Source organism: Trichosurus vulpecula, chromosome 2 (assembly GCF_011100635.1).
Source record: "Trichosurus vulpecula isolate mTriVul1 chromosome 2, mTriVul1.pri, whole genome shotgun sequence".
NCBI lineage: Eukaryota > Metazoa > Chordata > Mammalia > Diprotodontia > Phalangeridae > Trichosurus > Trichosurus vulpecula.
In genome coordinates, this window is record NC_050574.1 from 428,913,709 (window position 1) to 428,924,071 (window position 10,363).

The window sequence follows — 10,363 nt, forward strand, 5'->3', positions numbered from 1 at the left end:
AGCCTAGCCAGGAAGGAAAAGAAGCTTGACTGCCCTTTGAAAGGGATTCTCCAATTGGAGAAGGAGGCCAGCATGGCAGAGAGATGTTCCAGGGTAAGAAGGCCCCAGGCACCGAGGGAAATTTCAGGGTGAGAGGGCATCTGAATTCATGGTGATGAAATCTGGAACATCAAAAGTGAAGGATATAGAAGGAAGAGATTTAGGTTAGAGAGAATGGGGATGATAGTATAGGACATCTATTTCAGAAGATAGGAAGGGAAAGAACCAAGAAAAAAAAGTGAAAGTATTCACCTCAAGGAAAAGGAATATGCCTCTTCATTATGTTAGAATACAGATATGGACAATGGGAGAAGATTTCTAAGTGACATGAGATGAGGAGAAAGGGAAGCTCATAATGAATAGCTTCAATTTAAAAAAAAATGTGAATTCTGAATAAAAAAGTTCTTAGCTGAGAGAATGGAAGAAGGGAATACTACAAGAGTATTTAACAGAGAAAATAAGATTTGTAACATCCTTTGTGAGTAGTGGGATGGTGAATGATTAGGGAAGAACAGAAGAAATACCTTTGCTGCTATGCTGACTTGTTTGCAATTACCAAACTGTGATGTCCCTCTTTAATGTACCCAGAGAGAGAGAGTGAGAGGTTCAAAAGGCTATCAGTATAGTCTAGCAATATTTGCTTAAAAGTTACTTTCTGTTCTTCCCCTTATTATGCTCTACTCATTTACAAAAAACACTCAAAATGCAGTTAAAATGGCTTCTCACAACCAATGACAATAGTACACAAAACATTTGTAAGAATGAATGGTAAATAATGCCAATTCACTATGTAGTAATGAGGCAGAAGAGGGGGATAGAGTAGAAAGTTTATGAATTGACCTGGTCACAGTACATCAGCAAAATCTATCCAGTCAGTGGATCAGTAAGGCAGGCAAGTCTATAACTGCTCATGTTCAATTCAAGGTATCTGCGTCCTTCTCTTGCAATTGGATTGTCCTCTGGTCCTGGGATTCATTCAAATACTCTCCCAGAAGTGCAAAAATTCTCTAGTTTCCCCAGGCTTTTTACTCCCATGATCCTTCATTTTTTCATTTCATCTGGAAAAAAAAACTACACTTCCCATCAGCCCTCTTGCTGATAAGGACACACACATGAATGTATGCATATGTATATACAAACATGTATGTATACATACACATGTGTACAATACACATATGTATTTGTGTATAACATAATAATATGCACTTCTATGCATATGTATGTATATGCATAGTTGGATGCGGTCCTTTATTCTCAAAGAGGACCAAATGACATGACTATGTTGGAGTCAACCATACAGTGTGTCTGACTGTGGCTGATTAGACCAAAATGAGCTTGGAACATTCTACCATAGGTTGGACACAAATAGCTCATGAAAAAAGTTTAGAATCCAAATGTCTGTACATCTTTGCATTTCACATTTCTTCTGAGCTTCTGAAATTCTCTTTTGCTCATAGAGCACAACACCTTATTTGATGCAGGCATGCTATGCTTGGAGGTCCTTTGACAGCATCTCTCATGTCACACAGTCAATTCAAAAGTTCTTCAGAGACACCTTGAGAGTACCCTCATATTGCTTCTCCTGTCCACCATATGAGCACCTTGCTTGCCTGAGTTCTCCATAAAACGGTCTTTTAGTAAAACGTGCATTCAGAGCTTCCCAAATACTGAGTTACCTCTGGCAATGTATGCCTAAACCTCATCATCTATGTGTACATTCCTAGAAGGTATACTGCCAAGGGAAATGAACTTATCCACAGTATTCAAACTTTCTCCATTTGCTATAAATGATGGTTCTTGGTGATGGAAACCCTGTGTTTTCTTGGTGCTAATTGTTAGGCCAAAGTTAGCACAACCAGCAGGGAATTCATCCATACACTGTCGCAGGTTAGCTTTAGAGGTTGCATTAAATATAGAACAAAGGAAAAGGGTGAAAGGCTTTTGAGAGTAGAAGATAATGTAAGATTGACTTGCTTCACTGAGGGGCTGAAATAGGAGAGGTAAGGGAGAAAATTATGGCCACTGTAGTGTCGATGGCATAGGAACATACTACAGGCTGGTGGGAATGGAGTTTATGATGAGGATGAAGAACAGAGATAGAGATTTTAAAGCCAAAGGAAAGATGGAATGATAAAATATTATGATCATGAAAACTGGCTTTGAAGCTCATTAATATGAATGAGTAAAGTGAAAATCAAGGTTAAGACTATTTCTGTGTTTAACCGAGGTGGAATGGAAGAGTAAGTCATGGAAACAGGTGTTTGAGGAATTGGGATATTAGAACATTTGTGAGAGTATGCTGAATTTCTCTAGTTTGAGGGTAGGGTTTAGGGTAGAGAGAGAGTGGGAGCTAGGCACTGAACTCAGTAGGGAAAGGAGAATCTCCTAGAGGTTGATAGTCAAGTCAACAAACATTTCTTAAGAGTCTGCTCTGTGTCAGATACGAAGAAAAGGGGAACGGTATCTGCTGTCAAGAAGCTCATGATTTAATGGACAAGACAACATGAAAACAACTATGTATAAAGACATATGATAATGATTCTTTTCTTTTTTTTACACTGAATGTGGTGACTTTATTGACGGTACACAATACAGGACTCTAGGCTTCTCCCCCTTACTACAGGGGTGCTTTGGGACAAGGATGTGAATGGGATATGGATCCCCGGTACAGGAACATAGGTTAGAAATGCAGGCTTTCCAGTGGTAGACCTCCTTTTTTTGGCTGGGGATGAAGGTTCATGGCTTTCCACTTTACTCCTGGGAGGCCATGTAGACCATGAGGTCTACTATACAGTTGCTATAACCACACTTATTGTCAGGAAATGAGTTTGACAAAGTGGTCATTGAGGACAATATCAGTGCTAGCATCAAAGGTAGAAGAGTGACTGTCACTGTTGAAGTCACAGGATACAATCTGGTCCTCTGTGTAATCCAAGATGCCCTTCAAGGGTCCTTCTGATGTTTGTTTCACTACCTTTTTGATCTCATCATATTTGGCAGGTTTCTTTAGGTGGCAGGTCAGATCCACAACAGATACACTGGGAGTAGGAACATGGAAGGCCATGCCTGTGAGCTTCCCATTCAGCTCAGGTATGACTTTGCCTGAAGCCTTAGCAGCACCATTGGAAGCAGGGATGATGTTCTGGGAAGCACTACACCCATCACACCACAGCTTACTAGAGGTACCATCTACTGTCTTCTGGGTAGCAGTAATGGCATGGAATATAGTTATGAGTCCTTCCACAATGCCAAAGTTGCCATGAATGACCTTGGCCAAGGGGGCCAAGCAGTTGGTAGTGCAGGAGGCATTACTGACAATCTTAAGGGAATTATCATATTTCTCATGGTTTACTCCCATCACGAACATGGGGGCATCAGCAGAAGGGGCAGAGATGATGACCCTCTTGGCTCCACCCTTCAGGTGAGCCCCAGCCTTTTCCACAGTGGTAAAGACTCCAGGGGAGTATACAACATGCTTGGTTCCAGCATCTGCCCACTTAATATTGGCAGGATCCCACTCCTGGAAGATGGTAATGGCCTTTCCATTGATCACCAGCTTCCCATTCTCAGCCTTGGCAGTGCCCTTGAACTTGCCATGAGTGGAATCATATTGAAACATATAAACCATGTAGTTGAGGTCAATGAAGGGGCCATTGATGGCCACTACGTCTACTCCACCTGAGGTGAATGCAGCCCTGGTCACCAGGCACCCAAAACGGCCAAATCCGTTGACTCCGACCTTCACCATCTCATTTCAGGGATGTGACTGAAAACAACATATCCTGGCACCGAGCTTGGAAGAAAAGCCAAAAGCTGATAATGATTATTTTCAATAATAATAACAATAATCACAGATACCATTTACACACAGGATAAATTGGAGTTAATTAAGAGAGGGTAGGTGCTAATATTAAGGGTATTAGGAAAGGCTTCCTGAAGTGAAGCTTTAAGAAAGCCAGGAGAGAGAGAGAGAAGGAGAAAATTTCATACATGAAGAACAGCCAATGAAAATGTCCAGTCAGGAGATGGAATTTCCTGTGTAAGGAACATCAATTAGTCCAGTGTCACTGAAGGGAGGAATAATTCAAAGGGATTATAAGATAAGAAGGGGCCAGGTTAAGAAGGACTTTAAAAGACAAACAGATGATTGTATATTTGATGTTGGGAGTAATAGGAAGCCACTTGGGTTTCTTTATTGGAAGTTATATGGTCAGGTCTGCATTTTAGAAAATCAGTTTGACAGCAGAGGGGAGGATAAACTAGAGTAAGGAGAAATTTGAAACAGGGAACCCAACATGCGGGTTATTGCATAAGTCCAAATGCTAGCGTCAGAAGAGAGAATGAGGTTTATAAAAGAGATGTTGTGAAAGAAGAATTGGCTGGATTTGGCAAATGATTGATGTGAGTGGTGGTAGTAAGAGGCCAAAGATGATTCCTAGGTTGAGAACCTGGCTGACTGGAAAGATAATAATTAGCAGTCACTGTGATCTTAATATAGAAGAAAACAAACCCAATAAAAAAGCAAAAAATAAATATGACTTCTTATCAATTAGAGTATTCCAAATGGATTGGGCCACTTTTGTTTCCAATTATTTCAGGTTTTCAAGATAAGGCTAAATGACAGCTTCTTGGGAATGTTATGAATGGGATTGCTATTCAAGTCCAAGTTGAGCTAAATAACTCCTCAGACCCTCTTCTAATAAGAATATTCTGGGATTCTAAATCTGAACTACCTTTTCAGAAGGTGAATAGTCTGCACAAGGATTTTAAATGTGCTTCCTTGTTTTCTTATTTTTTCACTATTACTGTCATTTTCTCTATATCCATTTTATTTATATTCAGCACAGATAGTTTTGCCATAATCACATGAATATAAATGTAAAAAAGAATTATAAAAAGTATTTGAAACTAATTTAAGAGTATGATGACCTCTTTAAAAAATGAAACAACAGTATTTAATAAAACTGTTAAGTGGGTGTGAGAAATTCACTGCTTTCTACAAATCTAAGAAGAGAGAATAATACACTGTTAATTATTCATAACACCCACATACTGGAAAATTTTAAGAAGTATCATATTTTATCAAAATCTAATTATTTCATATGCAATCATTTATATTCTATGGCTATTTGTAGTTCCTATGCAAATAATAGCTTTTTCTCTTCTGTTAGCCTTTCTTCTTAGCATCCATATAGTAATTCCATAAGCCTAAATTGGTGGCATCGGAATTATTCCTTTTCTAGATGAAGGCATCTTGGCATAATAGAGACACTGGGCTTGGAGTTAGGAGGAATTGACTTCACATTCCACTTCTACCAAGTCAGTTAATATGTGTCAGTTTCCTTATTGGCAAAATGGGGAGTTTGGACCCATGACCTCTAAGATCTCTTCTAGCTCTAAATCTATGGATAACTATGAGTACTTATGAAACTAGGGAAGAAGAAAATGGCATATGTGTATCAAGGGCCTCCTATGTGAAGAACATTGTCTTGGGAAGATGCCAAATTGAGATAGTAAACAATTCTTGTCTCAGAGAATCTTACTATCTAGTAGGTCAATAAAATAACACAATACATATTGAACATATTCAATATGTAACATATTGAAGCCTGAAAGACCTGGGAAAGGAGTCCCACCAGAAAGCAGGAAAGTAAACAGAGCAGAGAGCCTACAAGGACACCTCAATCCTGAAATTCTTTAGCTGTAAGCAGAGAGGCCAGACTGTCCAAAAACATAAGTGGAAGTCTGCAAGTACTGGGAAAGTATTCACATCTGAAAAGTAATTTACTAGTAAAGGTAAATAGACCAGATCAGTGCAGATGACAGAGGCTACAGGAGCACCTGATACTATTCTTAGATGCAGAAAGACTACTTAGGCAGAGAAGCTCCAGCATGTTCAGAAACTCCAGAGCTTGCTTGTCTTAACCTGGATACATGAATGGGATTTCTAATGGTTCAGACATGAATAACGTCAGGAGTATTGGAAGAAAGCGGCACTCTGAGCTGATATACTCCAGAGGATTCTGAGGACCCTAGTACTCTGAGCCCAAATAATCAATAGGGACCTAAAAGCTGCCAGAAGTCTGAGCACATACAAATTAGGGGGAGTGGAAACCAGAGGCAGGAACCTAGGAAATCGAGGTCAATAACAGGGCCTAACTACCCTATCTAAGATTGGAGGAGGAGGTTTAAGGAGAAATAGGCCACAAAACAAACAAAAAATTATATTAATTAGAGATTTCAATAAACCTCCTTCACACTTTCAAAATTTTGATGGTGTTAAACAAAAAATCAATTAAAAACTAGTATGGAATTTTAGGAAAGTTAAAAATGACAGATCTTTAGGTGATTACTGAAAGGGAATACTAATTAATATACTTATTTTCATCATTGTATAGAATATTTACAAAAATTTTCCTTGTGCAAGGGCTAACAATTTCATAAATAAATGAAATGTGTTAAACAAATGAAATTTCATAAACAAATGAAAAAAGCAGAAATAATAAATGAATCCTTTGCTAACCCAAATGCAATAAAATTCTGTAAACTCAATTAAGGCCTTGTGAGACATAATTCAAATTTAGAGACTAAATAATTTAATCCCCAAAATATTTGTAGATTGAAGAACACATCATAAAAGCAATAAACAATTTCACCAAATAAATTTACAACAATGAGAAAAGATACCAAAGCATCTGAGGTAGAGACAAAACAGTCTTTAGGAGAAAATATATTGATAAGCACTTTCACTGATTAGAGAAAGAATAAATTATTGAATTGATCATGCAACTTAAAGATTGGAAAAGAAACAAATAAAACCCAATTAAACATCAAAACAAAAATGGGCAAGATCCAAGAAGGAGAGAAAAAATTGAAACTAACATTCACCACACACACATACACACACACACATATACGTGCACACATATAGATACACAAACACCCCAACGCTATCACACACTTTGAATTAGAAAAATGAATCTAGAAATGTTGAAAAAAAGAAAACTGATGGGGTGCTTGTGCTTGGACCCTAATTCTAACATCATATTTCTCCTTAGCCTCTGTTTGGGTGCCTGTGCCTGGATCCCAATTCTAAAATCACATCCAGTTTTAAAATCACATCTCTCCCTAGATTCAAAGCATTGGCTCTAGCAGTTTCTCTCCAGTTCAAGGGCAGCATGCCTTGACAAAACACTTATCTCTCCTCCTGATACTGCAGCCAGCTGCACATATAGAATTTATTGTTCTGACTCCTTGTGTATTACTAATTGGCTGTGCACTGGGATATAACAGTATTTACTACTTATTGACCTTACTGATATGTATCCTAGAAAATAGTCAAATGTATACTCCCTTATATTCTTCTTGTCTAACAAGACATTTGATGGAAGCCACCTGGATATTTCTAGTCAGCCCTGACCAATGGTGGACTTAGTGACATTTCATGGTCAAAAATACACTCCCAGGTAGCCCCACCTAGGACTATTTCCCAGGGAACTCTGGGTAAGATACCTGTGCAGTAGATACAAAAGTACATGTTCCTTTAAGAAAAGACTACCAGAGGGGCAGAGCCAAGATGGCGGCTGGAAAGCAGGGACTTGCATGAGCTCCCCTCCAGGTACCTCCAAAAACCTATAAAAATGGCTCTGAACAAATTCTAGAACTGCAGAACCTACAAAATAGCAGAGGGAAGCAGGGCCCAAGGCCAGGAAAGCCTGGATGGTCACTGGATTAGGTCTATTGTGCACGGAGCAGAAAGGAGGGGAGCTCGGCATGGGCGGTGGCAGGACCAACCAGACAGGGAGCTTGGCAGAACAGGTCCTAGTGACCTGAATCAGTGAGCTGTGGCAGTTACCAGACTTCTCAAACCACAAACACCAAAGACAACAGAGAAGGTTAGTGGAAAAAGCTGCGGGGGACAGAGTTTGCGGTTCGGCCACCACCCCAGAGGCAGTAGGGGTGGTGCAGCTAGAGAACTACAACTGCAGTCACTTCCTGGTTCCAGGCCCACCTGGTGGGAGGAATTAAGTGGCAGATCAAAGCAGGAGTGCAGAGCCTGCTTAAGATTCACGCCAGGTCCAGGTTGGTGGTTCTTGAGGAAGGAGGAGTGCTGGTGTGGCAGAGCCGGCTGTATAGAAATAGCTCTGAAATCAACAGCACATCCCTTCAAGCTTGGAACGAAGTAATCTTTGCTCTACAAGCAGTCATACCCTGCTGAAAAACTCAAGGGTCAAGTAAGTTGGCCTGGAACATGGCCAGGCAGCGAAAACACACTCAGATTCAGTCTCAGACTTCATAATCTTTCTTTGGTGACAAAGAAGACCAAAACATACAGCCTGAAGAAGTCAATAAAGTCAAACAGCCTACACCGAAAGTCTCCAAGAAAAACATGAACTGGTCTCAGGCCATGGAAGAGTGCAAAAAGGAGTTGGAAAAGCAAGTTAGAGAAGTAGAGGAAAAATTGTGAAGAGAAATGAGAATGACGTGAGAAAACCATGAAAAACAAGTCAATGACTTGCTAAAGGAGACTCAAAAACAATACTGAAAAAAATATTGAAGAAAATAACACTTTAAAAAATAGACTAACTCAAATGGCAAAAGAATTCCAAAAAGCCAATGAGGAGAAGAATGTCTTGAAAGGCAGAACTACCCAAATGGAAAAGGAGGTCCAAAAGACCACTGAAGAAAATACTACCTTAAAATTTAGATTGAAGCAAGTGGAAGCTAGTGACTTTATGAGAAATCAAGATATTATAAAAGAGAACCAAAGGAATGAAAAAATGGAAGACAATGTCAAACATCTCCACTGACCTGGAAAATAGATGCAGGAGAGATAATTTTAAAATTATTGGACTACCTGAAAGCCATGATCAAAAAAGAGCCTAGATATCACCTTTCAATAAATTATCAAGGAGAACTGCCCTGATATTCTAGAACCAGAGCATAAAATAGAAAGTGAAAGAATTCACCGATCACCTCCTCAAATAGATCCCAAAAAGAAAGCTCCTAGGAACATTGTTGCCAAATTCCAGAGCTCAAGGAGAAAATATTGCAAGCAGCCAGAAAGAAACAATTTGAGTGTTGTGGAAAAACAATCAGGATACACAGGATGTAGCAGCTTCTACATTAAGGGACCAAAGGGCTTGGAATATGATATTCCAGAGGTCAATGGAGCTAGGATTAAAACCAAGAACCACCTATCCAGCAAAACTGGGTATCATGCTCCAAGGCAAAATATGGATTTTCAATAAAATAGAGGACGTTCAAGCTTTCTCAGTGAAAAGACCAGAGCTGAATAGAAAATTTGACTTTCAAACACAATAATCAAGACAAGCATGAAAAGTTAAACAAGAAAGACAAATCATAAGGGAATTACTAAAGTTGAACTGTTTTGTTTACATTCCTACATGGAAAGATGATGTGTATGATTCATGAGACTTCAATATCATAGTAGCTGAAAGGAATATGCGTATATATATATATGCATATATATATACATATGTGTGTCTATTTATGTATATATATATATATATACATATGTGTGTATATATATGTATATGTATATAGACAGAGGGCACAGGGTGAGTTGAATATGAAGGGATGATATGTTGAAAAATAAAATCAAATTAAGGGATAAGAGAGGAAAATATTGAGAGAGGGAGAAAGGGAGAGATAGAATGGGGTAAATTATCTCGCATAAAAGTGGCAAGAAAAAGCAGTCCTCTAGGATGGAAAGGGGGGCAGGTGAGGAAGAATAAATAAATCTTGTTCTCATTAGATTTGATCTGAGGAAGGAATACCATACACACTCAGTTGGGTATCTTACCCCACAGGAAAGAAGGAGGAAGAAGATAAAAAAGGGGGGATGATAGAAGGGAGGGCAGACAGGGGGAGAAGGTAATCAAAAACAAACACTTTCAAAAAGTGACAGGGTCAAGGGAGAAAATTCAATAAAGGGGATAAGCTAGGAAGGAGCAAAATGTAGTTAATGTTTCACAACATGAGTATTGTGGAAGGGTTTTACATCATGATGTGCATGTTGCCTATGTTAAATAGCTTGCCTTCTTAAGGTGGGTGGGTGGGGAAGGGAAGAGGGGAGAGAATTTGGAACTCAAAGTTTTAATAACAGATGTTCAAAAACAACAACAAAAAGTTTTTGCATGCAACTAGGAAATAAGATACACAGGCAATGGGGCATAGAAATTTATCTTGCCCTACAAGAGAAGAAGGGAAAGGGGGATGGGAGGGGAGTGGGGTGACAGATGGAAGGGCTGACTGGGGAACTGGGCAACCAGAATATATATCATCTTGGAATGGGTGGGAG

General features: G+C 39.1%; 1 pseudogene; it reads right to left on the reverse strand.

The window, feature by feature from the left end:
* Window positions 1–2,743: 2,743 nt before the first annotated feature.
* On the reverse strand, window positions 2,744–3,787 carry LOC118840156 (annotated as a pseudogene).
* Between the last annotated feature and the right edge of the window lie 6,576 nt (window positions 3,788–10,363).